Source organism: Pristis pectinata, chromosome 24 (assembly GCF_009764475.1).
Source record: "Pristis pectinata isolate sPriPec2 chromosome 24, sPriPec2.1.pri, whole genome shotgun sequence".
Lineage (NCBI taxonomy): Eukaryota > Metazoa > Chordata > Chondrichthyes > Rhinopristiformes > Pristidae > Pristis > Pristis pectinata.
In genome coordinates this window covers 35,648,144-35,674,768 of record NC_067428.1, presented here as the reverse complement: position 1 = coordinate 35,674,768, position 26,625 = coordinate 35,648,144, and the positions used below count along the sequence as shown (strand labels likewise).

General features: G+C 43.7%; 2 protein-coding genes across 5 annotated transcripts in view; one reads left to right on the top strand and one right to left on the bottom strand.

The window, feature by feature from the left end:
* Positions 1-26,625, bottom strand: part of rfxank (regulatory factor X-associated ankyrin-containing protein) — an 830,559-nt gene that overhangs the window by 9,096 nt on the left and 794,838 nt on the right. Inside the window, exon 10 of one of the 3 annotated variants that reach the window (XM_052037712.1) lies at positions 20,628-20,772. The exons of the other annotated variants lie outside the window; for them this stretch is intronic. The gene's annotated coding sequence lies outside the window, so the exon portion shown is untranslated. Of the gene's footprint in view, positions 1-20,627; positions 20,773-26,625 lie in introns of those variants that run through there. 3 annotated transcript variants of the gene reach the window in all.
* Positions 9,818-26,625, top strand: part of LOC127582446 (N-acetyllactosaminide beta-1,3-N-acetylglucosaminyltransferase 3-like) — a 31,765-nt gene continuing 14,957 nt past the window's right edge. Inside the window, exons 1-2 of one of the 2 annotated variants that reach the window (XM_052037707.1) lie at positions 9,818-11,286; positions 12,459-12,555. The gene's annotated coding sequence lies outside the window, so the exon portion shown is untranslated. The remainder of the gene's footprint in view (positions 11,287-12,458; positions 12,556-26,625) is intronic. The other variant, XM_052037706.1, reaches the window with a different exon arrangement.

The following is a 26,625-nucleotide window of genomic DNA, read 5'->3' as shown; positions in this document are numbered from 1 at the left end:
CTCACCTATGACTAAGGAAGATACAAAAATCTCTGCCCAGACCCCAGCAATTTCTTCCCTTTCTTCCCACAATATCCTAGAATACACTTGGTTAGGCCCTGGGGATTTATCCAGCTTAATGTGCCTCAAGGCCGCTAACACCTCTTTTGTAATATCAATATGTTTTAGGACATCACCTCTTCCATGATATCCCTAGCTTCCATGACCTTCTCCATGCTAAAGGCATTGAGGATGTATTGAGGAGTTTCTTGGGGTCTCAGTCCTTAGCTCCCTGAAAGTGTCAACACAAGTAGATACAATGATATGGAAAGTATATGGCATGCTTGCCTTCATCAGTCACGACACTGAATGTGAGAGTCAGGAAATCATGTGAAAGCTGTTTAAGTCTTTGGTTAGGCCACACTTGGAGGATTGTGTGAAATTCTGGCCACCATGTGGCAGGACGGATATGGAGGTTTGGAGACGGTGCATAAGAGGTTCACCAAGATGCTGCCTGGATTAGAAAATATTAGCTAGAAGGGAAGGTTGGACACACTTGGATTGTATTCTCTTGATCGTTGGAGGCTGGTGGGAGACCTTATAGAAGTTTATAAAATTATGAGAGGCATAGATAAGGTGGATAGTCAGTGTATTTTTCCCAGGGAAGGAATATCAAATACTAGCGGACATAGCTTTAAGGTAAGAAGGAGAAAGTTCGAAAGAGATGCATGGGGTAATTTTTTTTTACACAGAGCCTGAAACCCACTGCCAGGGGAGGTGGTGGAAGCAGACACGAAACTGGCATTTAAGAGGAATTCAGACTGGCATGTGAACATGCGGGGAATGGAGTGATATGGTAGATAGGTTTAGTTTAATTTGGCATCGTGGTCGGCACAGACATGGTGGGCTGAAGGGCCTGTTCCTATGCTGTACTGTTTTATGTTCTGTGTTCTAAGTATTCATTTAAGACCTTGCCAATTTTTGTTGGCTCTACACATAGGTGACCACAATGATTCTTAAGGGGACCTATTCTCTCCTTAACTACACTTTAGCTTTTAATATACCTGTAGAATCTCTTAGGATTCTTCTTTACCTTATCTGCTAAGGATATTTCATGTCCCCTTTTTGCCCTCCTGATTTCCTTCTTAAGTGTACTTCTGCATCCCTTATACTCCTCAGGGGATTCACTTGATCCCTGTTACCTATACCTGACCCAAGCCTCCTGTTCCCTGACCAGAGCCCTTGTCACCTAGGGTTCCTGCCAGCCTTACCCTTCACTCCCACAGGAACATGTTGGGCTCATAATTTTATAACATATCTCACTTTTAAAAGCCTTTCACTTGCCAGACATTCCTTTACCTGCTTATGTCTTCTCCCAATCAACCTTTGCATGTTCCAAGGCCATTTAAACTTAGCCTTGCCCCAATTTAGGACTTTAACTTGTGGACCAGTCCTACCCTCTTCCCTTCTTTTTCAATCTTTTTATTAATTTTCAAATTAATACAGATTAATATATAATATCAATGTTTGTACATGTAATACAAAGAGATCAGGAGAACAATCATGGCATGGATAATCATAAAGAACAATAAAGTATAAAAAAATCTGTAGATCCAATGATCTCTTAGTGAACGAATATAATATAAAAGAAAGGAAAGAAAAAGGTTTATTATATAAATATAAAGAAAAAAAATCCCCAAAACAATAAGAAAAATTATAAACAATATATCAAACCAAACTAAGCTAAACAAAAAAAAATCAAAAAAAGCAAACAGAAAAAAAGAACTGGACTAAAATTTCTCAGTAGAAACAGAGCAATATTATGTCGTCAACTCCATTCCTCTAAGTTGAAAGGTTATTACAAGGGGATCTATATCATGTGAAAATATTGAATAAATGGACTCCAAACTTCCTTAAATTTAAGCGAAGGATCAACAGTACCACTCCTAATTTTTTTCCAAGTTTAAACATGATATAGTTTGAGAGGACCATTGAAAAGTAGCAGGGGGTATTGGATCCTTCCATTTAAGCAAAATGGATCGTTTGGCCATTAATGTAACAAAGGCAATCATTCGGTTAGCGGAAGCAGATAGATGGCCAGACTCTATCATTGGTAATCCAAAAATTGGAGTGATAGGATGAGGTTGGAAATCAATCTTCAATACATTTGAAATAATGTTAAAAATATCTTTCCAATACTTTTCCAAAAGAGGACAGGACCAAAACATATGTGTCAAAGAAGCCACATTCGATTTACATCTGTCACATAGAGAATTTATATGGTGATAAAAACGAGCTAGCTTATCTTTTGACATATGGGTCCTGTGAACTACCTTGAACTGTGCCAAAGAGTGTCTGGCACACATTGAAGATGTATTAACTAAATGAAGAATTTTCTTCCAACTCTCTGTAGGTAAAGATGTCTGGAGTTCACTTTCCCATTCATTCTTAATTTTGTCCATTGGTTCTGGACAAATTTTCATAATTAGGTCATAGATTATTGCTATCAAGCCCTCCTGACAAGGATTAAGACCGAAATTTTTTTCCATAATTTCAGTTTTATAAGGTGTCGGAAAAGAGGGTATAGTAGCTTTTAAAAAATTTCTAATCTGCAAAAATCGAAAAAAAGTGTGATCTAGGCAAGTTGTATTTGTTAGATAATTGTTCAAAGGATGAAAAACAGTTATCAATGAATAAATCACAAAAACATACTATTCCCTTCCTTTTCCATATGGAAAAAGCTGAGTCAACTCTGGATGGATGAAAGAAAAAATTAGATTGAATGGTACTTCATAGATTAAATTTATTCAATCCAAAAAATTTACGAAATTGAAACCATATTCGTATTGTATGTTTAACAATTGGGTTAATCATATGTTTACTTAATTTGGTAAGTGCAAAAGGGAGTGGAGCTCCTAAAATAGAAACTAATGAAAATTCAAGTACTGATTGGGACTCAAGGTGTACCCATTTGGGGAGTTGAATTACATCTGAATCTTGTATCCAAAAAATTAAGTATCTAATATTGATTGCCCAATAAAATAATCTAAAGTTAGGCAAGGCCATACCACCATCCTTTTTTAGTTTTTGTAAATATTTCGCACTTAACCTTGGGTTTTTATTCTGCCAAATATATGAAGGAATTTTAGAATCAATAGTGTCAAATAAAGATTTTGGAACAAAAGTTGGAATCACTTGAGAAATTTTGGTTAAACTACCTTCTTCCATAACGAGTTTAAAACTAATAGAATTATGGGGCTGAAGGTCCTATTCCTGTATTGGACTCTTCTATAGTCTTCCCCTCAAAAGCAAGTCTGTTCTTCCTCAAATCTCCCCACTTTCTAACTAAGGTCAAAAGTGCTGAGGCACTCAACGGGTTGGGGGATGTCTGTGGAAGGAGAAGCAGTTAACATTTGGATCCAGGATCCTTCAATACTGAATAATCCTTAACATTTTCTCCTTTTACAGATGTTGCCTGACCAGCTGAGTGTTTCCAGCATTTTCCAGTTTTGTTCCAGATTTCCAGCATCTGCAGATTTTTTTATTTTCTCTTCCTTTCTCTCTGTTCTTTATTCTCTTTGCTCCCTTGTAATAGTTTAAAACTTACTTCTTTGATCAAGCTTTCACCCACCTGTCCTAACATCTCCTTGCTCCGGGTCTAACTTTGTTTGCTAATGGTTCCTTCGGGAAGAAAATGTTAAATTAACAAAGTAAATGTGAGTCGCTTTTGTTGATGCAGATGCCTGGGAAGCTGACAGTTGCCTTCAGGTAATGGAAGAAAATAACAGGAAATTGCAATTGTTCAATTCAACAGGCAGGGTTCTTCATGGCTTTTGTTCTCCCTGCCCTGGGTTTCTGATATTCATTACATTCAATCCAGCAGCCACAAGCCGATCAGCAGGAGACTCTGGCCAGAAACTGTTGTGCTCCTAACCTGTACTATTTAACCAATAGGAGACTCTGGCCAGAGTACGTTGTGTCTCTCACCTCCACAGGCAGTCCCCAGGTTACAACAGGGTTTCGCTCCTGAGAACTGGGAAAGGGGAGTAGGGTTCCCCTGTGGCCATTCCCCTCACTAACAGGTATACTTCTTTGGATACTGTTGAGGGGGATGTTCTTTCAGGGACTAGCAGCGGTAGTCAGGTCCCTGGTACTGTGACCGGCTCCAAGGCTCAGAGGGAAAGGATGAAGTCAGATAGGGTGATGGGGCACTAGGGAGTGTAATGGAACAGAGGGACCGAGGAGTACAAGTGCATAGTGCATTGAAAGCGCATCACAGGTAGACAGGGTGGTGAAAAAGGCGTTTAGCACACTAGCCTTCATCAGTCAGGGCACTGAGTATAGGAGTTAGGACATTATGTTGCAGTTGTATAAGTCATTGTGAGGCCACACTTGGAGTACTATGCACAGTTCTGGTCACCCTGTTAGAGGAAAGACATGGTTAAACAGGAAAGAGTGCAGAAAAGATTTACGAGGATGTTGCCAGCACTAGAGGGACTGAGTTATAGGGAGAGGTTGGCTAGGCAAGGTCTTTCTTCCTCCGAACGTAGGAGAATGAGGGGCGACCTCATAGAAATGCTTAAGATTATGAGAGGTGTAGATAAGGTGGACGGTAACAGTCTTTTTTTCAGGGTAGTGGAGTCCAAAACTAGGGGGTATAAATTTAGGGTGAGATGGGGAAGATTTAAAAGGGACCCAAGGAGCAAGTTTTTCACACAAAGGATGGTGCATATATGGAACGAGCTGCCAGAGGAGGCTGTGCAGGTGGGTATAATTACAATGCTTAAAAGACGTTTAGACAGATACATGGACAGGAAAATGGGACTAGCTCAACTTGGTCAACATGGGCGAGTTGGGCCAAAGGGACTGTTTCCATGTTGTGTAACTCTATGACTCTATGAATTATGGTCACTAATCCCAAAGTGCTCCTCCACTGACACTTCAACCACCAGCCCAACCTCATTTCCCAAAAGGAGGTAGAGTGTTGCCCCCTCTCTAATAGGGCCATCTACATATTGCTTGAGAAAACTTTCCTGGACATACAACAAATTATACCCCACCTAATATCTTATCACTATGTCTGTCCCAATCAATATTAGGGAATTTAAGATTACCTCCTATTACAACCCTATTCCTGCTGCTGTCATCAATCTCCTTATATATTTTCTCTTCTAATTCTCGCTGGCTTTTGGGGAACCTACTGTTTAGTACAATCCTATCAAAGTGATCACCACCTTCTTATTTCTATATTCTACCCATATAGCCTCACTGGACATTCCTCCAGGAATATACTCTCTAAGTACTGCCATGATGTTCTCCTTAATCAAAAGTGCAACTCCCCCTCTTCTCTTATCTCCACCTCTACCATGCCTGTACCCCATCATGTCTTGCATTCAGAATCAGCCAGCCTCAGTCCCCAGTGCTCAGGATTTCAGAAAATTGGTAGTGTTGTTGTTGGTCAGGAGGGTAGTGTTAGGCTACAGAATATATTGATCATCTGGTAAGATGGGTAGAGCAATGGCAGATAGAATGTACTCTTGATAAGTGTGAGGTGATGCATTTGGGGAGCTAACAAGGAGAGGACTTATGCCATGAAGGGTAAGGCCCTCCGGTGTATTGAGGAACAAAGGGACCTTGGTGCACAGGTCCAAAGATCCCTGAAGGTGGCAGCACAGATCGATAAGATGGCAAAGAAGGCATATGGGATGTTAGTCTTCATGGGCTGAGGCATAGAATATAAGAGGTCTTGTATGACTTTATAAACATTACTTGCACACAATATTCGAGTCAAGTCATTTATTGTTGTTTGCACAAGAATGGTGAGGTACAGGTACAATGGAAACACTCGTTTGCAGGAGCATCATAGGCATGTAGGTTCAGACAACACACAGAAGATAAATTATACGTAAATTATACCAGACAGTGAAGAAAAAAAAGTGTGCCCCAACCAAAGTTTTATGTAGCTACTCAATGCCCCGACCTATGAAAGCAAGCATGCCGTACGGCTCCTTTATCACCTTACTTATGTGGCCACTTTCAGGGAGCTATGGACTTGGACCCCAAGATCCCCTTGTACATCAATGCCATTTTAAGATAGTTATGAAGGGGGATACATCTGGACCTCGCAGGAAAGTACTAAATTTGGGAAGGGCAAATTATGACATCATTAGACAGGAGTTGGAGGCAGTTAACTTGGAACCACTGTTATCCAGCAAGTCCACATCTGACATGTGGGAGGGGTTCAAAGACCAACTGATTGGAGCTTAGGACTAGCACATTCCACTAAGGAGCAAGGACAAGGATGGCAAGGTAAGGGAACCTTGGAGGATGAGAGAGGTTATGAATTCACTCAAAAAGAGAAAGAAAGCACGTATAAGATGGAAACAGATATGGTAGTGATATCTAAGAGGCATTTTGGCAGGTACACGAATATGCAGATAATGGAGGGATATTGATCACGTGCAGGCAGATTGGATTAGTTTAATTTGTCATCGTGCTTGGTGCAGACATCATGGGCCAAAGGGCCTGTAACTGTGTTGCACTGTTCTATGTCAGCCTCAGCTCCTCTTCTGGGCCATTCAACATAGTCCTCAATCCTATGATCTTTCAAAAATCTATCCACTTCTTTAAATGTTTCTGGTGACCTAGCCTCCAATAACCATCTGAAGTTGAGAATTCCAGACATTCACTGGCAACTGTGAGGAGAAATTCCTGTGCTTCTAGATAAGGGTAGGGCAGTGGACATTGTCTATGTAGACTTTAGCAAGACCTTAAAGCCTGCATGGCTGGCTAGTCTGGAAGGTTAGATCGCTTGAGATTCAGGGAGAGAGAGCTCATACTCTTTAGTAAGTTTGTGGATGACACTAAAATAGGTGGGATCATAGACAGTGAAGAAGGTTATCAAAAATTACAGGGGGATCTTGATCAGCTCATTAAGTGGGCTGAGGATTGGCAAATGGCTTTCAATTCAGATAAGTGTGAAGTGTTGCATTTTGGGAAGTCAAACTAGGGTAGGACTAATACAATGAATGGTTGGGCCCTGGGGAGTGTTGTGGAACAGACTGGAAGTATATAGTTTGCTAAAAGTGATGTCACAGGTAGGCAGGGTATTGAAGAATGCATTTGGTACGCTGGCCTTCATCAGTCAGGGCACTGACTATAGCAGTTAGGACATTATGTTGCAGTTGTACAATAGTTGGTGAGACTGCACTTGAAATATTGTGAACAGTTTTGGTCACCTTGTAAAAGGAAAGACATCATTAAACTGGAAAGAGTGCAGAGAAGATTTACTAGGATGTTGCCAAGACTCGAGAGCCTGAGTTATAGGGAGAGATTGGGGAGGCCAGGGCTATATTCTTTGGAACATAGGAGATTGATATGGGAAAGTTTTTAATTGTGGGAGGGCTAATTACGATGGTATTAGGCAGGAACTTGGGAGAGTAAATTGGAAACAGATGTTCTCAGGGAAATGCACAGCACAAATGTGGAAGTTGTTTAGGGACCACTTGCATGGGGTTCTGGATAGGTTTGTCCCACTGAAACAGGGAAAGGATGGAAGGGTGAAGGAACAATGGTTGGCAAGAGAAGTGGAATATTTAGTCAGGAGGAAGAAGGAAGCATACTTACGATTTAGGAAGTAAAAATCAGACAGGGCTCTTGAGAATTATGAGGTAGCCAGGAAGGAGCTTAAGTAGGGACTTAAGAGAGTTAGAAGGGAACATGAGAAGGCCTTGGTGGGTAGGATTAAGGAAAATCACAAGGCGTTCTACATATATGTGAGGAACAGGAGCTTGATCAGAGTGAGGGAAAGACCACCCAGAGATAAAGGGGGAAACATGAGGCAGAGGAGGTAGGGGAGGTCCTTAATGAATACTTTGCTTCAGTGTTCACCAGGGAGATGGACTTTGATGAATATGAGATCAGCACAGAATGGGCTAATGTGCTGGAGCATGTTGAGGTTATGAAAGAAATAGTGCTGGAGCTTCTGAAAAACATTAGGATAGATAAGTCCCTGGGGCCAAAAGGGATACATCCCCAGGTTACTACGAGAAGCAAAGGATGAGATTGCTGGGGCATTGACGATGATCTTTGTGTCCTCCCTGGCCACAACAGTGGTACCAGAGAATTGGAGGATGGCAAATGTTGCTCTGTTGTTCAAGAAATGTAATAGGAATAATCCTGGGAATTATAGACCAGTGAGTCCTACATCAGTGTTGGAAAAACTGTTGGAGAGGATTCTTAGGGACAGGATTTACAAGCATTTGGGTAAGCATAGTCTTATTAGGAATAGCCAGCATAGCTTTGTGAGAGGCAGGTCGTGCCTAACTGAATTTTTCGAGGAGGTGACAAAACAAATTGATGAAGGTAGAGAGGTGGATGTGGTGTATATGGATTTTATTAAGGCATTTCACAAGGTTCTCCATGGTAGGCACATTCAGAAAGTCATCAGGCATGGGATTCATGGATACTTAGCTGTGAGGATTCAGAAATGGCTTGCCAACAGAAGGCAGAGGGTGGTAGTAGATGGAGCATATTCTGCCTGGAGGACGGTGACTAGTGGTGTTCTGCAGAGGTATGTTCTGGGACCCCTGCTGTTTGAGATTTTTATAAATTACTTGGATGAGAAAGTGGAGGGGTGGGTTAGTAAGTTTGCAGATGGCACAAAGGTTGGAGCTGTTGTGGATAGTGTAGAAGGTTGTCGTAGGTGACAAGCGGATATAGACAGGATACAGAGTTGGGCAGGGAAGTGGCAGATGGAGTTCAATCCGGAAAAGTGTGAAATGATACACTTTAGAAGATTGAACTTGAAGGCGCAGTACAAGGTTCGTGGCAGGATTCTTAGCAGTGTGCAGGAACAGGGGGATCTTGGGGTTCAAGTCCATGGATCCCTCGAAGTTGCTGCACAAGTTGATAGGGTGGTTAAGGAGGCACATGGTGTGCTGGTCTTCATTAGTCGGGGGATTGAGTTCAAGAGCCATGAGGTACTGTTGCAGCTCTAGCAAACTCTGGTTAGACCACACTTAAAAATATTGTGTTCAGTTATAGGAAGAATGTGGAAGCTTTAGAAAGGGTGCAGAGGAGATTTACCAGGATGCTGCCTGGATTAGAGAACACGTCTTATGATGAAAGGCTGAGCAAGCTAGGGCTATTTTCTTTGGAGTGGGGGAGGATGAGAGGTGTATAAAATTATGGACAGCCAACATCTTTTTCCCAGGGTGGCAATTGGCAATACCAGAGGTTATCTGTTTAAGGTGAGTGGAGGAAAGTTTATGGGAGATGTCAGAGGTAGGCTTTTGTTTTAACACAGAGAGTGGTGGGTGCCTGGAATGCACTGCAGGGGGTGGTGGTAGAGGCTGATACAATAGGGACATATAAAAGACTCTTAGATAGGCACATGGATGTAAGAAAAATGGAGGGTTATGGGCTGTGTAGGAGGGAAGGGTTAGATTGGAGTAGGTTTATACTGGTCGGCACAATATCGTGGGCCAAAGGGCCCACATATGTTGTACTGTTCTATGTACTATGAAGGTCAATATGGACATGGTTGGCTGAAGGGATTGTTTCTGTGATCCATGACTCAATGAGAACAGGAGGTCCAGCAACTGGTCAATAATCAAGACATGCACAGATTCTTCTCCATCTGCCACCCAAAGGCCTAACCTGCTGAAAGCCAAGAACAGATGAGAGCTTATCAAGTACAGAGAGGCAAACATTGGAAGAAGCACTTCAAAGGGCTTCTTAGTGAAACTCAGTCCTTGATAGGAGTGTGCTTGCTGCCACACCAGTCCGACAAGTGTATAACTTATAGCAATGCAAGCTGCAATGTGTCCGAAAGAAAGTTAGAGTGTTATTCAAAAAACTAGATGCTGGAGAAACTCAGCAGGTCAGGCAGCATCTTTGGAGGGAAAATGGACAGTCGATGTTTTGGATCGAGACCTTTCATGTAGACTGGAGAGGTGGTGTTGTTCCTCAAGCTTACTGTGGCAGTGCAGGAGACCACAGGCAGAAAGATCAGAGCAGAAGTGGGCTGTTCACTTTAATTGAAGACGGCGGAACTCAATATCAGCTTCTCCAACATTGGAAAACTCACTCTTTCTGTTTGTATCAGAATCAGCCGATTCTGCCCGATATCAAAATTTCGGTTCGGTTTTGTGGGCTGCTGGCCGTTTCCCACAGCCTTGTCACACTGCACAAAGAAACTTAATCCAACTTTAGCTGCCACGTTACCATATCAGTGACGTTCCCTTTATCACATCCATCTCCCCCCACCAACTTCTTTCTCCTCCTCCCCTCCATTTCTGAAGTGTCCTTGACCTGAAATGTTGACTGGTTCTCTTTCCACAGATGCTGTCTCATCTGCTGACCGTTTTTAGCCTTTTTTTTAAAGAATTCAGCTTCTGTGTTTTATTCATTTTCTTTTCAAGGAAGTATATAAATGCTTGTTTTACTCCAGGGAGCACCCTCATATCCAAGATTGACCACGGCGTCGAAATTCAAAGCTGTAGCCTTGGCCATTCGGGCCACAATTGTGAACAAGGTCTTTAAAAGCGCAGTAACAACAAATTTCCACAATAACGTTTCGTTTCTTCCGCCCACTCTTGCTAATTAAAGTCGTTATTTACTTCCCTCCCCTTCACGTTTGTGTCGCACGTGAAAGTAAGTTTTTGACTGGTAGTTGCACCGCAAACTTGCTTGTTTAAAAACTAAATAGCAGATTTATACAGACTAATACGGCCAAGGAACATTTCGACAGAGAAATTCTTTTGCACTTTCTCCTCCTCCCATCAACACACTAAGAGGAAGGATATCACCTGATCACGCTGGCTTCCTGCGATTCTATCTATCATGCAAAACAAACTGTTTCCGTTTGATGCTCAATGAAGAGACGCTTTTTATTTGTTGGAACCTGCGGCTGTAAAGTGCTAACCAGGATCGCTTAGTCGCTCTCCTCACAAAGGCATGATGTTTTCCATTAGTCTCACTTAGTGTGGTCCTTAAGCACCAAAGGCATGGTTGATAGGCCTCGGGTCACGCACCAGATGCTCTTGTCCGAGGGTGCGTTGGCCAGGAAAGCAGTACCATAGAGCCGAGTACTCCCATCAAATAATTGGTGGGGCTCTGTGGGTTTGGCGTTTGTGGGTGCGGCCGGTCTTGTGTTCAGGAATGGTGCCAGAGCAGCAGTGCGCTGAACTTTCACTTCCACTGTAAACCGAAATAGCTTTCTGCATACTCCGAAAAAGCAGGGATCAACAACAGTGCAGTCATCCGAAGGAGTTCCGCAAAAGACTTCTCAATCAACATTTAAAGGTAAGCCACGAAATGATTAACGGTTGGATAGATAAGGAAACTCTTGGTAAAGATGCAGGTTTCAAATGAAGGGCTGAGGAAGGAAAGTCCAGAGTTCGGGCCTTGATCGGTAAAGGCAGGGCCGTTAGTGGGAGAGTTACTCAAGTGAGAGCCAGAAGTGAAGGAGCAAAGAGATCGTTGGGGGGCGGGGGGCGCGTTGTCGGGGGTTATGGAAATTGGGAAAGAGACAAGCATTTGACATAAAATAACATAAAAATAAATTGCTGGCACATTGGGAGCCACTGTAAGTCAGTGAATCCTGGGCAATGCTGAAACAGGACGTGAGTAAAATGCTGGAGGAACTCAGCAGGTCAGGCAGTATCTGTGGAGGGAAATAAATGACGTTTTGGGTCAAGATCCTTCATCAGGACTGGAAAGGAAGAGGGCAGAAGCCAGATTAAGAAGGTCAGGGGAGGAGCCTGGGGCGGTAGGTGAGAGGGGAGTCCAGGGGAAAGGTAGGTGGGTGAAAGGGAGTGATGTAAGAAGCTGAGAGGTGATGGGTAGAAGAGATAAAGGGCTGAAGAAGGAATCTGGTAGAGGACAGTGAACATGGAATAAAGGGAAGGAAGAGGGGAATGGATGGGTAGGTCATAAGGGTGGGAGAGGGGAAAGAGAAGGGGTGAGGGGGCCACAGGAATGAGGGAAAACAAAGTGATGGGGGAGAAAGAGGGAAGGTGTTACTGGAAGTTAGAGAAATTGATGTTGAGGCCGTCAGGTTGGAGACTACCAAGAAATTGTCTAGAAATCTAACTTCTGGTAACTCCTCCCTCTCCCAGTCCCCCTTGTTTTCGCTCATTGCTGTGGCTCCCCTACCCCTTCTCTTCCCCTCCCCTGCCCTCATGACCTGCCCATCCAGTCCCCTCTTCCCTTTATTCCATGGTCTACAGTCCTCTCTGCTGGACTCCTCCTTCAGCCCTTTGCCTCTTCTACCTATCATCTCTCAGCTTCTTTCATCACTCCCTTCCATCCCCCCTCTGCCACCCACCTAGCTTCCCCTTCACCTGGACTCGTCTGTTACTTGACACCCTGTGCTCCTCCCGCTTTCCCGACCTCCTTACTCTGGCTTCTGCCCTCTTCCTTTCCAGTCCTGATGAAGGGTCTCGACCTGAAACATTGATCATTTCCCTCCATAGATGCTGCCTGACCTGCTGAGTTCCTCCAGCATTTTGTGTGTGTTGCTCCAGATACCAGCATCTGCAGAATCTCTTGTGTCTCCTCACAGAGGAATGTGTAAGGACTCCTACATTTCTGCCTACCCTTTTGGACTGTCTCAAAAGACCTACTAGCTAATGAAGTATTTGGGAAATATATCAATGAATTTGTGCACAGCAAGATCTCTGGCTCGGACAAGATCCACTGTAAAGTCCTATTTTCCTTAGTCAAGCAGACAATAACTGGGTAGCATAGATTTAACTGTAGAGAATTAGAAGAAAGTTATAGAATAATACAGTACGGAAACAGATCCTTTGGCCCAACTGGTCCATGCTGACCACAGCAGCCTCCCTGCTAGTCCCAGTTGCCCATGTTCAGCCTATTAACCCTCCAAGCCCCTCCCATCCATTAACCTATTCAAATACCTCTTAAGTGTTGCAATTGTACCTGCCTTGATTGCTTCCTCTGCCAGTTCATTCCTGGCACTCACCAACCTCTGTGTAAAGAAGTTACATCTCTGGTCTCTTTTAAATCTCTCCCCTTTCATTTTGTATCTGTGCTCTTTAGTTATGGACTCCCCAACCCTGGGGAAAAGACTTACCATCCACCTTATCCATACCCCTAATGATTTTGTAAACCTCTGAGGTCACCTCTCATTCTCCTACACTCAAAGGAATAAAGATCCAAAATGGCCAACATCTCCCTAGTCCAGGCAGCATCCTCATAAATCTCTTCTGCACCCTCTCCAGCTTGACAATGTCCTTCCTGTAACAGTGTGACCAAAATCGTACGCAATACTCCAAGTGCTGCCTCCGCCAACAACTTGTATAACTGCAACATACAATGTCCCTGTTCTTAAACTGGATGCCCTGACTGTGGAAGGCCAGTATGCTAAATGCCGCCTTCAGCACCCTGTCTACTTGCACAGCCTCTTTCAGCGAATTGTGCACTTGTACTCCCAAGTCCCTCTGTTCCACAACACTCATCAGTGCCCTGTAGTTCACTGTACAAGTCCTACCCTGGTTTGAATGTCCAAAATGCATCACCTCGCACTTATCTAAGTTGAAAACCATTTGGTGTTCCTATCTGATCAAAATCTCTGTAATTCATTGTAACTTGCTTCACTCTCAAAAAGACCCTCTAACTTAGTCTCAGCAAACTTGCTAATTGTACCATGTACATTCATATCCAAATCATTTATGTACATAATGCATAACGAAGCTCCCAACACTGACCCCTAGGGCACCCCACTAGTTACTGGTCTCCAGTTGGAGAATCATCCTACAGCCATCACCTGCTTCCTATCGTTGGGCCAATTCTGAATCCACCTCACTAGCTCTCCCTGAATCCCATGTGACCTAACCTTCCAGATCAGCCTGCCATGTGGGACCTTGTCAAAGACCTTACTAAAATCTATATAGATAACCTCCACTGCCCTATCTTCATCTATCCCCTTAGTTACCTCTTTGGGGGAAAAAAAACTCAAAGATTCATCAGACATGACCTCCCATGCACAAAACCATGCTGACTATTCCTGATCAGGCCTTCACTATTCAAGTGACGGTAAATCTTGTCCCTCAGAATTCCCTCTGGCAACTTCCCTACAACTGAAGTCTGGCTCAGTTGTCTGTAGTTCCCTGGTGTGTCCTTGCTACCCTTCTTAAACAATGGAATAATGTTAGCCACCCTCCAGTCTTCTGGGACTTTGCCTGTGGCTAACGCTGAAGCAAATGTCACGATGAGGACCTCCGCTGTTTCTTCCCTGGCCTCCCATGAGGTCCGGGGGTGCATTTGGTCAGGCCCCGGGGATTTGCCTACCTTAATGTGCATCAAGGCTGCATGTACCTCCTTCCTCGTAATAAGCATATGATGGAAGACCTCGCTATTTATTACCCTCATTTCTTTGGTATCCATGGTATTCTCCTTGGTAAACACTGAGGAGAAATAGACATTAAAAACCTCAGCCATCTCCTCTGGCTCCACACATAGGCAGCCTTAATGGCCTTTAAGAGGATCTAGTCTCTCCCTAGCTACCCTTTTACTGTTAATATAACTAAAGAACCTCTTGGGATTAGCTTTAACCCTGCCTGCTAAATCCACCTCATACCCTCTTTTTGCCCTCCTGATTGCCCTCTTGAGCCTGGTCTTAAACTTTATATTTGTTGAGGGATTCATTTGTATCCAGTTGCCTAAATGTGATGTAGGCTTCCTTTTATCTGGCTAGAGCCTCAGTATCTCTCATCAGCCAGGGTTTGAACTTGGTATGTCTACCCTTCACCTTAACAGGAACATGCTGCCCCTGGACTCTTGATATGACCCGTTTAAAAGCCTCCCAATTGCCAACTGTACTTGGCCTTTAAATAGAGTCACTTAGTCGACCCCAGTTAGATCTTGCCTATTGCCTTCAAATTTATCCCTGCTCCAGTTCAGGACTTTAATCTGTGGGCCTGTTCTATCTTTTTCCATAACTATTTTAAAAGTAACAGAATTGTGATCATGGGACCCAAAGTGCTCCCCCAACTGCCATTCAGTTACTTGGCCTGCCTCGTTCCCGAAGGAGAGGTCCATGATTGTTCCTTCCTGAGTAGGTTCCTCTATTTGAGGTAAGAACATAGAACAGTATGGGCCCTTTGGCCCATGATGTTGTACTGACCTATATAAACACCTACTCCTTGATCAATCTGACCCTTCCCTCGTACACAGCCTATAACTGTCCGCTTTCTTTTTACATCCGTGCCTATCTGAGAGTCTTTTAAATTTCCATGTTGTATCAGCCTGTAGTTCCAGACACCCACCATTCTGTGTGTTTTTTTTTAAAAATTCCTCTGACATCTCCCCTAAACTTTCCTCCACTTGCCTTAAACTGATGTCCTCTGGTATTGGCATTGCTACCCTAGGGAAAAAAGGTGCTGGCTGTTCACTCTATCTATGCCCCTCATCATCTTGCACAACTCTATTAAGTTGCCTCTCATTCTGCATCACACCAAAGAGAGAAGCCCTGGCTTGCTCAAGTTTTCCTCATAAGACATGTTCTCTAATCCAGGCAGAATCCTGATAAATCTCCTCTGCACCCTCTCTAAAGCTTCCACATCCTTCCTGTAATGAGGTGACCAGAACTGAACACAATACTCTTAAGTGTGGTCTAACCAGAGTTCGATAGAGCTGCAACATTACCTCGCGGCTTTTGAACTCAGTAGCCTGACTAATGAAGGCCAACATACCATACGCCTTCTTAACAACCCTATCAACATTGGGGGATCTATGGACATTGGACTCCAAGATCCCTCTGTTCCTCCACACTTCTAAGACTCCTGCCATTAACCTTGTATTCTGCCTTCAAAGTCAATCTCCTGAAGTTATCACTTCTCTGGGTTGAACTCCATCTGCCACTTCTCAGCCAGGTCTGTATTCTATCAATATCCTGTTGTAATCTACAGTAACCTTCGACACTATCCACAACACCACCAACCTTTGTATCATCAGCAAACTTACTAACCCACCCTTCCACATCTTCATCCAAATAATTTTAAAAATCACAAAGAGCAAGGGTCCCAGAACCAATCCCTGCAGAACACCAGTGGTCACTGACCTCCAGACAGAATACGCTTTATCTCCACCACCCTCTGTTTTCTATGGGTGAGCCAATTCTGAATCCACATAGCCAAGTTTTCCTGGATCCCATGCCTCCTGACATTCTGAATGAGCCTTCCCTGAGGATCCTTATCAAATGGCTTACTAAAATCCATGTACACCACATCCACTGCTCTACCTTCATCAATGTGCTTTGTCACATCGTCAAAGAATTCAATCAGGCTTGTGAGGCGTGAGTCATCCCTCACACAGCTATGTTGACTATCTCTAATCAACCTATGCTTCTCCAAATGCCCATAAATCCTTTCTCTAAGAATCTTCTCCAGTAATTTGCCCACCACTGAAGTAAGACTCACTGGTCTGTAATTCCCAGGGTTATCCCTACTCCCTTTCTTAAACAAAGGAACAACATTTGCCACCCTCCAATCATCTGGCACTATTCTTGCATCCAGTGAGGACGCAAAGGTCATCACCAAAGGCGCAGCAATCTCTTCCCTCGCTTCCCGTAATAACCTTGGATGTATCCTGTCTGACCCTGGTGACTTATCTATCCTAATGTTTTTCAAAAATTCCAGCACATCCTCATTCCTCATGTCAATATGCCCTAGCATATCAGCCTGTTGTACGCCATCCTCACCATTGTCAAGGTCTATCTCACTGGTAAATACTGAAGCAAAGTATTCATTAAGGACCTCCCCTATCTCTTCTGACTCCAGGCACATGTTTCCCCTTTTATCCCTGATCAGTCCTGCCCTCACTCTAGTCATCCTCCTATTCTTCCCATATGTGTAGAACACCTTGGATTTTTCCTTGATCCTACTCGCCAAGGACTTCTCGTGCTCCCTTCTAGCTCTCCTAAGTCCATTCTTAAGCTCCCTGCTGGCTAACTTGTAACTCTCCAGAGCCCTGTCTGATCCATGCTCTCTAAACTTCACGTAAGCTTTCTTCCTCTTGACAAGATGTTCTACATCTCTTGTCAACCATGGTTCCTTCACTCTGCCATCCTTGCCCTGCCTCAATGAAACAAACCTATCCTGAACCCCATGCAAATACTCCCTAAACAACCTCCACATTTCTGCTGTGCACTTCTCCAAGAATATCTGTTCCCAATTTATGCTACCAAGTTCCTGCCCAATAGCATCATAATTCCCCCTCCTCCAGTTAAATAGTTTCCCATATTGTCTGCTCCTATCCCTTTCCAAGGCGATGGTAAAGTTGAGGTGTTATGGTCACTATAGCCAAAATGCTCTCCCACCAAGAGATCTGAAACCTGATCAGGCTTATTTCCTAGTACCAGGTCCAGAATGGCGGCACCTGTCATCGGCCTGTCCATGTACTGTGTCAGGAATCCTTCCTGGACACACCTAACAAACTCAGCCCCATCGATCCCCTTTACACTAAAGAGGTGCCAATCAATATTGGGGAAGTTGAAATCACCCATGACAACAATCCTGTTATTTTTGCCCCTCTCCAAAATCTGCCTCCCGATCTGCTCCTCAGTCTCTCTGCTGCTATGGCGGGGTCTCGACAGCTGCAACATTACCTCATGGCTCTTGAACTCAATCCCCCGACTAACGAAGGCCAGCTCACCATTTGCCGCCTTAAACCTGTTAACTTTTGTGACAACTTTGAGGGATCTATGGACTTGAACACCAAGATCCCTCCGTTCCTCCACACTGTTAAGACTAAGTAGGTTCCTCATATTGAGTTGAGGATAAAATGGCATAACACAATGAGTGATTGGGGATCTGGAACTTGCAATCTGAAAAGCAGAATTTCTCACTGCACTGGGGGGATAAAAGCTGTAACCCCACCCCTAAAAAAAATGGATCCTTGAAGAGGTATAATGGGGAATAATAAATCAAAAGGGGCTGGGGTCCACAGCAGAAGTGAGGCAGATGGGAGGCTGGAAGTTGAGAGAGAATTCAATGACAATGAGGTCAGGAGACAAGACCGGCAGCAGCATGGCAGTGAGCGAGGAAAGACTGTTGGATTAAATTGTTTAATTCAATGCAAGAAGCCTGACAGGTAAGGTGGATGAACTCTGGGTATGGATAGCTACATTGGACTGGGATATTAGAGCCATTACAAAATCATGGCTAAGGGAGGGCAGGACTGGCAGCTAAGTATGCCAGGGCACAGGTGCAGAAGAGGTATAGGATGTCTTAAAATGTATGAAGGTAGATAAATGTCCAGGGCCTGATCAGGTTTTCCAAGAACACTGTAGGAGCGATAGAAGAAATTGTGGGAACCCTGGCTGAGATATATGCATCATTGTTAGGGACAGGTGAAGTGCTGGAAGACTGGAGGGTGGCTAATGTTGTGCCTTTAGAAAGGGCTGTAAATAAAAACCTGGGAATCATAGACCAGTAGGCCTACCATCTGTGGTAGGTAAGTTATTAGAGGGGATTCAGAAGGATAAGATATACAAACATTTGGAAAGACAGGTTGATTTAGAATAGTCATCATGGCTTTGTGCATGGGAGATCATGTGTCATGAATTTGATTGAGTTTTTTTAAAGAAGTAACCAAGAAGGCTGAAGGCAGGGTAGTAGATGTGGTCTATATTGAATTCAGTAAGGCCTTTGACAAGGCTGCTATGGAAAGTTAGATCACATGGGATCCAGGAGAGCTGGCTAATTAGATACAGAATTGGCTTGATGATATGAAGTGGAGGGTAATGGCAGAAGGTTGCTTTTTGGAAGCCCGTGACTAATGGTGTTCCCTAGGGTTCGGTGTTGGGCCCATTGCTAATTGTCATTTACGTTAACTTAGAGCATGGATCAGTACATGGAATTACAATGTTGTGGCCATTACAGAGACTTGGCTGTCACAAGGGCAGGAGTGGCTGCTCAAGATTCCAGGGTTTAGATGTTTCAAAAGGGATAGGGAAGGGGGTAGAAGGAGTTGGGGGGGGGGGTGGCATTGCTAATCAGAGATAATATCACAGCTGTAGGAAGGGAGGACATCATAGAAGGAGCGTCTATTGAGTCAGTGTGGGTGGAAGTTAGAAACAGGAAGGGAGCGATCACGCTATTGGGAGTAGTCTATAGGCCCCCAAATAGCCATCAGGACACTGAGGAGCAGATAAGTAGGCAGATTTTGGAAAGGTGCAAAAATAACAGGGTTGTTGTCATGGGAAACTTCAACTTCCCTAATACTGATTGGCACCTCCTTAGTGCAAAAGGTTTAGATGGGGTAGAATTTGTTTGGCATGTACAGAAAGGATTCCTGACACAGTATGTAGACAGGCGAGCTTGAGGAGAGGCTATACTGGATCTAGTACTAGACAATGAACCTGGTCAGGTGACAGACCTGTCGGTGGCTGAGCGTTTCATGGATAGTGAACACAGCTCGCTGACCTTTAGCATAGCCATGGGCAAAGATAGGAGCAGACATTATAGGAAAGTATTTAATTGAGGGAGGGCTAATTATGATGGTATCAGGTAAGAACTTGGGAGCATAAACTGGGAACAGATGTTCTCTGGTAAATAGAACCATAGAACACTACAGTACAGAAAACAGGCCATTCGGCCCTTCTAGTCTGTGCTGAAACGTTATTCTGCTAGTCCCATTGACCTGCACCCAGTCCATAACCCTCCAGATCTCTCCCGTCCATGTAGCTATCCAATTTATTCTTAAAACTTAAGAGTGAGCAGCATTTTCTAAATCAGATGGCAGCCTGTTCCGCACTCCACCACTCTGAGTGAAGAAGTTCCCCCTAATGTACCCCCTAAACCTTTCCCCTTTCATCCTAAAGCCATGTCCTCGTACTTATCTCTCCTAATCTAGGTGGAAAGAGCCTACTCGCATTAACTATCTATGCCCCTCATAATTTTGTAAACCTCTGTCAAATCTCCCCTCATTTTTCTACGCTCCAAGGAATAAAGTCCTAACCTGTTCAGTCTTTCCCTGTAACTCAACTCCTGAAGTCCCGGCAACATTCTAGTAAATCTCCTCTGCACTCTTTCAATCTTACTGATATCCTTCCTATAGTTAGGTGACCAGAACTGCACACAATACTCCAAATTTGGCCTCACCAATGTCTCACACAACCTCACCATAACATCCCAACTCCTATACTCAATACTTTGATTTATGAATGCCAGGATGCCAAAAGCCTTCTTTACAACCCTGTCTACCTGTGACGCCACTTTTAGGGAATTATGCATCTGAACTCCCAGATCCCTTTGTTCCTCCGCACTCCTCAGTGCCCTACCATTTGCTGTGTATGTCCTACCTTGATTTGTCTTTCCAAAGTGCAACACCTCACTTATCTGTATTAAATTCCATCTGCCATTTTCTGGCTCATTGTTCCATTTGGTCCAGATCCCTCTGCAAGCTTTGAAAGCCTTCCTCACTGTCCACTATACCTCCATTCTTAGTGTTATCAGCAAACTTGCTGATCCAATTTACCACATTATCATCTAGATCATTGATATAGACGACAAACAACAATGGTCCCAGCACAGATCCCTGAGGGACACCGCTAGTCACAGGCCTCCAGTCTGAGAAACAATCATCCACTACCACTCTCTGTCTTCTCCCACACAGCCAATTTCGAATCCAGTTTACAACCTCTCCATGGATACCTAGTGACTGAACCTTCTGAACTAACCTCCCATGTGGGACCTTGTCAAAGGCCTTACTAAAGTCCATGTAGACAACATCCACAGCCTTTCCTTCATCTACTTTCTTGGTAACCTCCTCAAAACACTCTACAAGATTTGTTAAATGCAATCTACCACACACAAAGCCATGCTGACTATCCTTAATCAGCCCTTGGCTGTCCAAATACTTGTATATCCGATCTCTCAGAACACCTTCCAATCATTTACCCACTACTGATGTCAGGCTCACTGACCTGTAATTACCCGGTTTAATCTTCGAGCCTTTCTTAAACAATGGAACAACATGAGCTGTCCTCCAGTCCTCTGGCACCGCACCCGTGGCTAAGGACATTTTAAAGCTATCTGCCAGGGCCCCTGCGATTTCTACACTAGTCTCTCTCAATATCCGAGGAAGTATCTTGTCAGGCCCAGCGGATTTATCTACCTTTATTCGCTATAAGGCAGCAAGCATCTCCTCCTCTTTAATGTCTATATGTTTCATGACACTACTGCTTGTTTCCCTTCCTTCCATATCCATTATGCCAGTTTCCTGAGTAAATACTGATGCAAAAAAACTGTTTAAGATCTCCCCCATCTCCTGAAACTCCACACATAGACGACCACTCTGATCTTCTAGGGGACCAATTTTGTCCCTTACTATCCTTTTACTCTTCATATACTTGTAGAAACCCTTTGGGTTTACCTTCACATTATTTGCCAAAGCAACCTCGTCTTTTTGCTTTCCTAATTTTTTTTTTCAGTGTTTTATTACATTTTCTATACTCTTCAATTACCTCATCTGTTCCTAGTTGCCTATACCTGCTATACACCTCTCTCTTTTTCTTAACCAGAGCACCAATATCCCTTCAAAACCAAGGTTCCCTATGCTTTTTAACTTTGCCTTTAATCCTGGCAGGAACATGCAAACTCTGCACTCTCAGAATTTCACCTTTGAAGGCCTTCCACTTACTGAGCACGTCCTTGCCAGAAAACAACTTATCCCAATCCACTCTTCCTAGATCCTTCCTCATTTCCACAAAATTGGCCTTTCTCCAATTTAGAACCTTAACTTGAGGACCAGACCTACCCTTATCCATAATTAACTTGAAACTAATGACATTATGGTCACTGGACCCAAAATGCTCACCGACACATACTTCTGTCACTTGACCTGTCTAGTTGCCTAATAGGAGATCAAGTATTGCATTCTCTCTCGTTGGTGCCTCTATATATTGATTTAGAAAACTTGCCTGAAGACATTTGACAAATTCCAAGCCATCCAGCCCTTTCACAGTGTGGGAGTCCCAGTCAATATGTGGAAAGTTTAAAATCCCCTACTATTACAACTTTGTTTCTTACATTGGTCTGCTATCTCCCTACAGATTTGTTCCTCCAATTCTCTCTGACTATTGGGCGGTCTATAATACAACCCTATTAGTGTGGCCACACCTTTCCTGTTCCTCAGCTCCACCCGTATAGCCTCTGTAGATAAGCCCTCTGGGCTGTCTATGCACAGCTGTGATATTTTCCCTGTCTAGTAATGCCACTCCTCCCCCTTTCATCCCTCCCCCTCTATCACGTCTGAAGCAATGGAAGCCTGGAACATTAAGCTGCCAGTCCTGCCCCTCCTGCAACCAAATCTCACTAATAACAATAATGTCATAATCCTACGTGCCAATCCACGCCCTAAGCTCATCTGCCTTACCTACAATACACATCACGCAGAAATGTGGAAGATGTTGAGGGACCACTTGCATGGGGTTCTTGATAGTTTTGTCCTGCTGAGACAAGGAAAGGATGGTAGGGTGCGGGATCCATGGTTAACAAGAGAGGTGGAAGGTTTCTTCAAGAGGAAGAAGGAAGGATATTTAAGGTTTGGGAAGCAAAAATTAGATTGGGCTCTTGAGAGTTATGAGATCTCCAGGAAGGAGCTTAAGGAGGGACTTAGGAGAGCTCGAAAGGGACATGAGAAGGCCTTGGCAAGTAGGGTTAAGAAAAACCCTAAGGCATTCTACAAGTATGTGAAGAACAAGAGGATAACTAGCTTGGGGATAAGAGGGGAAAATGTGTCTGGAGGCAAAGGAGGTAGGGGAGGTCCTTAATGAATATTTTGCTTCCGTGTTGGAATGCGAGCTTAGCGTAGAACAGGCAAATGTGTTGGAGTATGTCGAGATTAAGAAAGAAGCAGTGTTGGAGCTACTAAAAAGCATTAGGATAGATGTCCCTGGGATCGGACAGGATATACCCCAGGTTACTTTGGGAAGTGAGGGAAGAAATTGTTGGAGCATTAACGATGATCTTTGAGTCTTCTCTGGCCACAGGAGCGTAACTTGAGGATTGGCGGATGGAAAACATTGTTCCATTGTTCAAGAAAGGTAAAAGGGATACTCCTGGGAATTATAGACCAGTCAGTCTTGTGCCGTGGTGGGCAAACTATTGGAGAGGATGCTTAGGGACAGGATTTATGAGAGTTTGGAGAAGCATAGTCTTATTAGGGATAGTCAGCATGGCTTTGTGAAGGGCAGGTCATGCTTCATGAGCTTAATAGAGTTTTCTGAGGAACTGACAAGACAAATTGAAGGTAGTGCGGTGGATGTGGTATATATGGATTTTACCAAGGTGTTTGACGAGGTTCCCATGGTAGGCTCATTCAGAAAGTCATGAGGTATGGGATCCATGGAAAATTGGCTGTGTGGATTCGAAATTGGCTTGCCCATAAAAGGCAGAGGGAGGTTGTAGAAAGGGAGTATTCAACCTGGAGGTCGGTGACTAGTGGTGTTCCGCAGCGATGTGTTCTGGGACCCCTGCTCTTTGTGGATTTTTATAAATGATTTGGATGAGGAAATGGAAGGATAGGTTGATAAGTTTGCAGATGACACGAAGGTTGGTGATGTAGTAGATAGTGAAGAAGGTTGTCCTAGGTTGCAGCGGGATATAGACAGGATGCAGAGAAGTGGCAGATGGAGTTCAATCCGGAGAAGTGTGAAGTGATACACTTTGGAAGATCGAACTTGAAGGCCAGAGTACATGGTTAATGGCAGAATTCTTAGCAGTGTGGAGGAACAGAGAGGTCTTGGAGTCCAAGTTCATAGATCCCTCAAAGTTGTCTCACGAGTGGATAGGTTGGTTAAGAACACATGGTGTGCTGGCCTTCATTAGTTGGGGGATTGAGTTCAAGAGCCGAGAGGTAATGTTGCAGCTCTATAGGACTCTGGTTAGACCACACTTGGAATATTGTGCTCAGTTTTGGTCACCACATTATAGGAAGGATGTGGCAGCTTTAGAAAGGGTGCATAGGAGATTTACAAGGATGCTATTTTGGGTTGGAGAGGATATCTTATGAGGAGAGGTTGAGTGAGTTAGGGCTTTTCTCTTTGGAACAATGGAGGATGAGAGGAGACTTGATAGAGGTATATGAGATTGAGAAGCATAGACAGTGGGCAGCCAGCATCCTTTCCACAGGGTGGCAATGACCAATACTAGAGGTCACCTATTCAAGGTGCAAGGAGGAAAGTTCAGGGGATATGTCGAGGGTATTTTTTTTTACACACAGTGTGGTGGGTGCCTGGAATGCACTGCCGGGGTGGTTGTAGGGGCCGATACAATATGGTCATTTAAAAGACTATTAGATAGGCACATGGATGAAAGAAAAATAGAGGGTTATGGGAGGTGAAGTAGAGAGAGGGATAGATTGAATGGGGATAAGGTTTATGTAGGTCGGCACAACATTGTGATCTGAAGGGCCTGTACCGATCTATGTTCTAATGATTTCAATGAGAACGCAGAAGGCATGGTTAGTAAGTTTGCAGATGACACTAAAATAGGTAGCGTCATTGACGGTGAAGATGATCAGGATTAACAGAGGGATCTTCTTCAACTGGGTAAGTGGGTTGAGGAATGGCAAGAGGAGTTGCATTCTGGGAAGACAAATGAGAGTCGTACTTTCACAGTGAAAGGTTGGGCCCTGAGGAGTGTTGTAGAACAGTGACCTAGGAGTACAAGTACATGTTTCCCTGAAAGTGGTATTGAGGGTAGACAGTAGTGAAGAAGGCTTTTGGCACACTGGCCGTCATCAGTCAGGGCATTGAGTATAGAAGTTGGGATGTTACATTGCAGTTGTACAAGATGTTGGTGAGCCCGCATTGGGAATATTGTGTCCAGTGTTGGTCACCCTGCTACAGGACATGCCATTAAACTGGAGAGAGAGCAGAGGGGATTTACAAAGATGTTGCTGGGACATGAGGCACTGAGTTATGGAGAGAGGTTGAGTTAGTTGGGACTGTTTTCATTGGTGTGTAAGAGAATGAGGGGTGATCTTATAGAGGTGTATAAAGTTATGAGGGGCATAGATGGGGTGAATGTGCGCAGTCTTTTTCCCAGGGTTGGGGAATCAAGAGTTGGAGGGCATCAGTTTAAGGTGAGGGAAGAGATTTAATAGAAATTTGAGGGACAACTTTTTCATCCAGATGGTGGTCAGTATTTGGAATGAGCTGCCAGAGGTTGAAGCAGGTACATTAACAACATTTAAAAGGCACTTGGACGGATACATGGATAGGAAAAGTTTGGAGTGATATGGGCAAATGGGACTAGCTTAGTTTGGAATCTTGGCCGGCATGGACCAGTTGGGCCGAAGGCCCTGTTTCAGTGCTGTATAACTCTCTGACTCTAAAAGCTGGGAAGTAAGTTTAACCTAACAATTTTTTTGTCTGGTGGGGATGGGATTGGATGAATGGTCTCCTTCTGTGCCATAAATTTCAATGAGTCCCTGAAGTTTGGACATGCCTTTTGCAGGGAAGAACAGAGAGGTCATTTGTTGGAAAGTGCCATTCTAGATAGGGTAGAGGAATAAAGGAATCTTGGTTAACAAAATGAATCAGTGATTTAAGTTGTGCTGCAAGTTAGGACAAAAGCTGCAAATCAGACACCAGAATTTATTCTTGGAGAGAAAGAAGAGAGGTATACAAGATGATGAGAGGCATTGATTGGGTAGATAGTCAGAGGCTTTTCCCCAGGGCTGAAATGGTTGCCACAAGAGGACACAGGTTTAAGGTGTTGGGGAGTAGGTATAAAGGAGATGTCAGGGGTAAGTTTTTTTTTACTTAGAGGGTGGTGAGTGCGTGGAATGGGCTGCTGGCAATGATGGTGGAAGCGGAAACGATAGGGTCTTTTAAGAAACTTTTGGATAGTACATAGAGCTGATAAAAATAGAGGGCTATAGGTAAGCCTAGTAATTTCTAAGGTAGGGACATGTTCGGCACAGCTTTGTGGGCTGAAGGGCCTGAATTGTACTGTAGGTTTTTTGTTTCTATGTAACTGAAAAGTAAGGAATGAGGGTAGCTAGGCAAGATTTAATTTAGAAGTTTGGCTAGACCATGCTTAGAGTAATGTGTACAGTCCTGGTCACTACAATACTCTAAATCAATAATCACATATAGTAGTTAATAAGGGAAGAAAAAATTGAAATATTTTATTACGAAAAAAATCTACCCCCACTACCAAAACCCGAAGCTGTTAGATAGAAGAAACAGCAAGGAAAAACCTTTTTAAAAAAAAATATGTGTCAGCCAATATCTGCATTTTAGTCCCCAAATCAGATTTTGAAAATAATTCAAAAAGGGTCCCCACAGGGTTTGAAAGTCTAGGTTAGATTCAAAAACGGAACAGCGAATCTTCTCTAGATTCAAGTATGACATAACATCCCGTAACCATTGAACATGTGTAAGGTGGAGTAGCTTCCTTCCATTTAAGCAATACTGCTCTCCTGGCTATAAGAGAAATAAAAGCCAGAATATGTAAATCATAGAAACCATAGAAAAACTACACCACAGAAAACAGGCCATTTGGCCCTTCTAGTCTGTGCTGAAACATTATTCGGCTAGTCTCATTTACCTGCCCCCAGCCCATACCCCTCCAGACCTCTCCCATCCATGTATCTATCCAATTTACT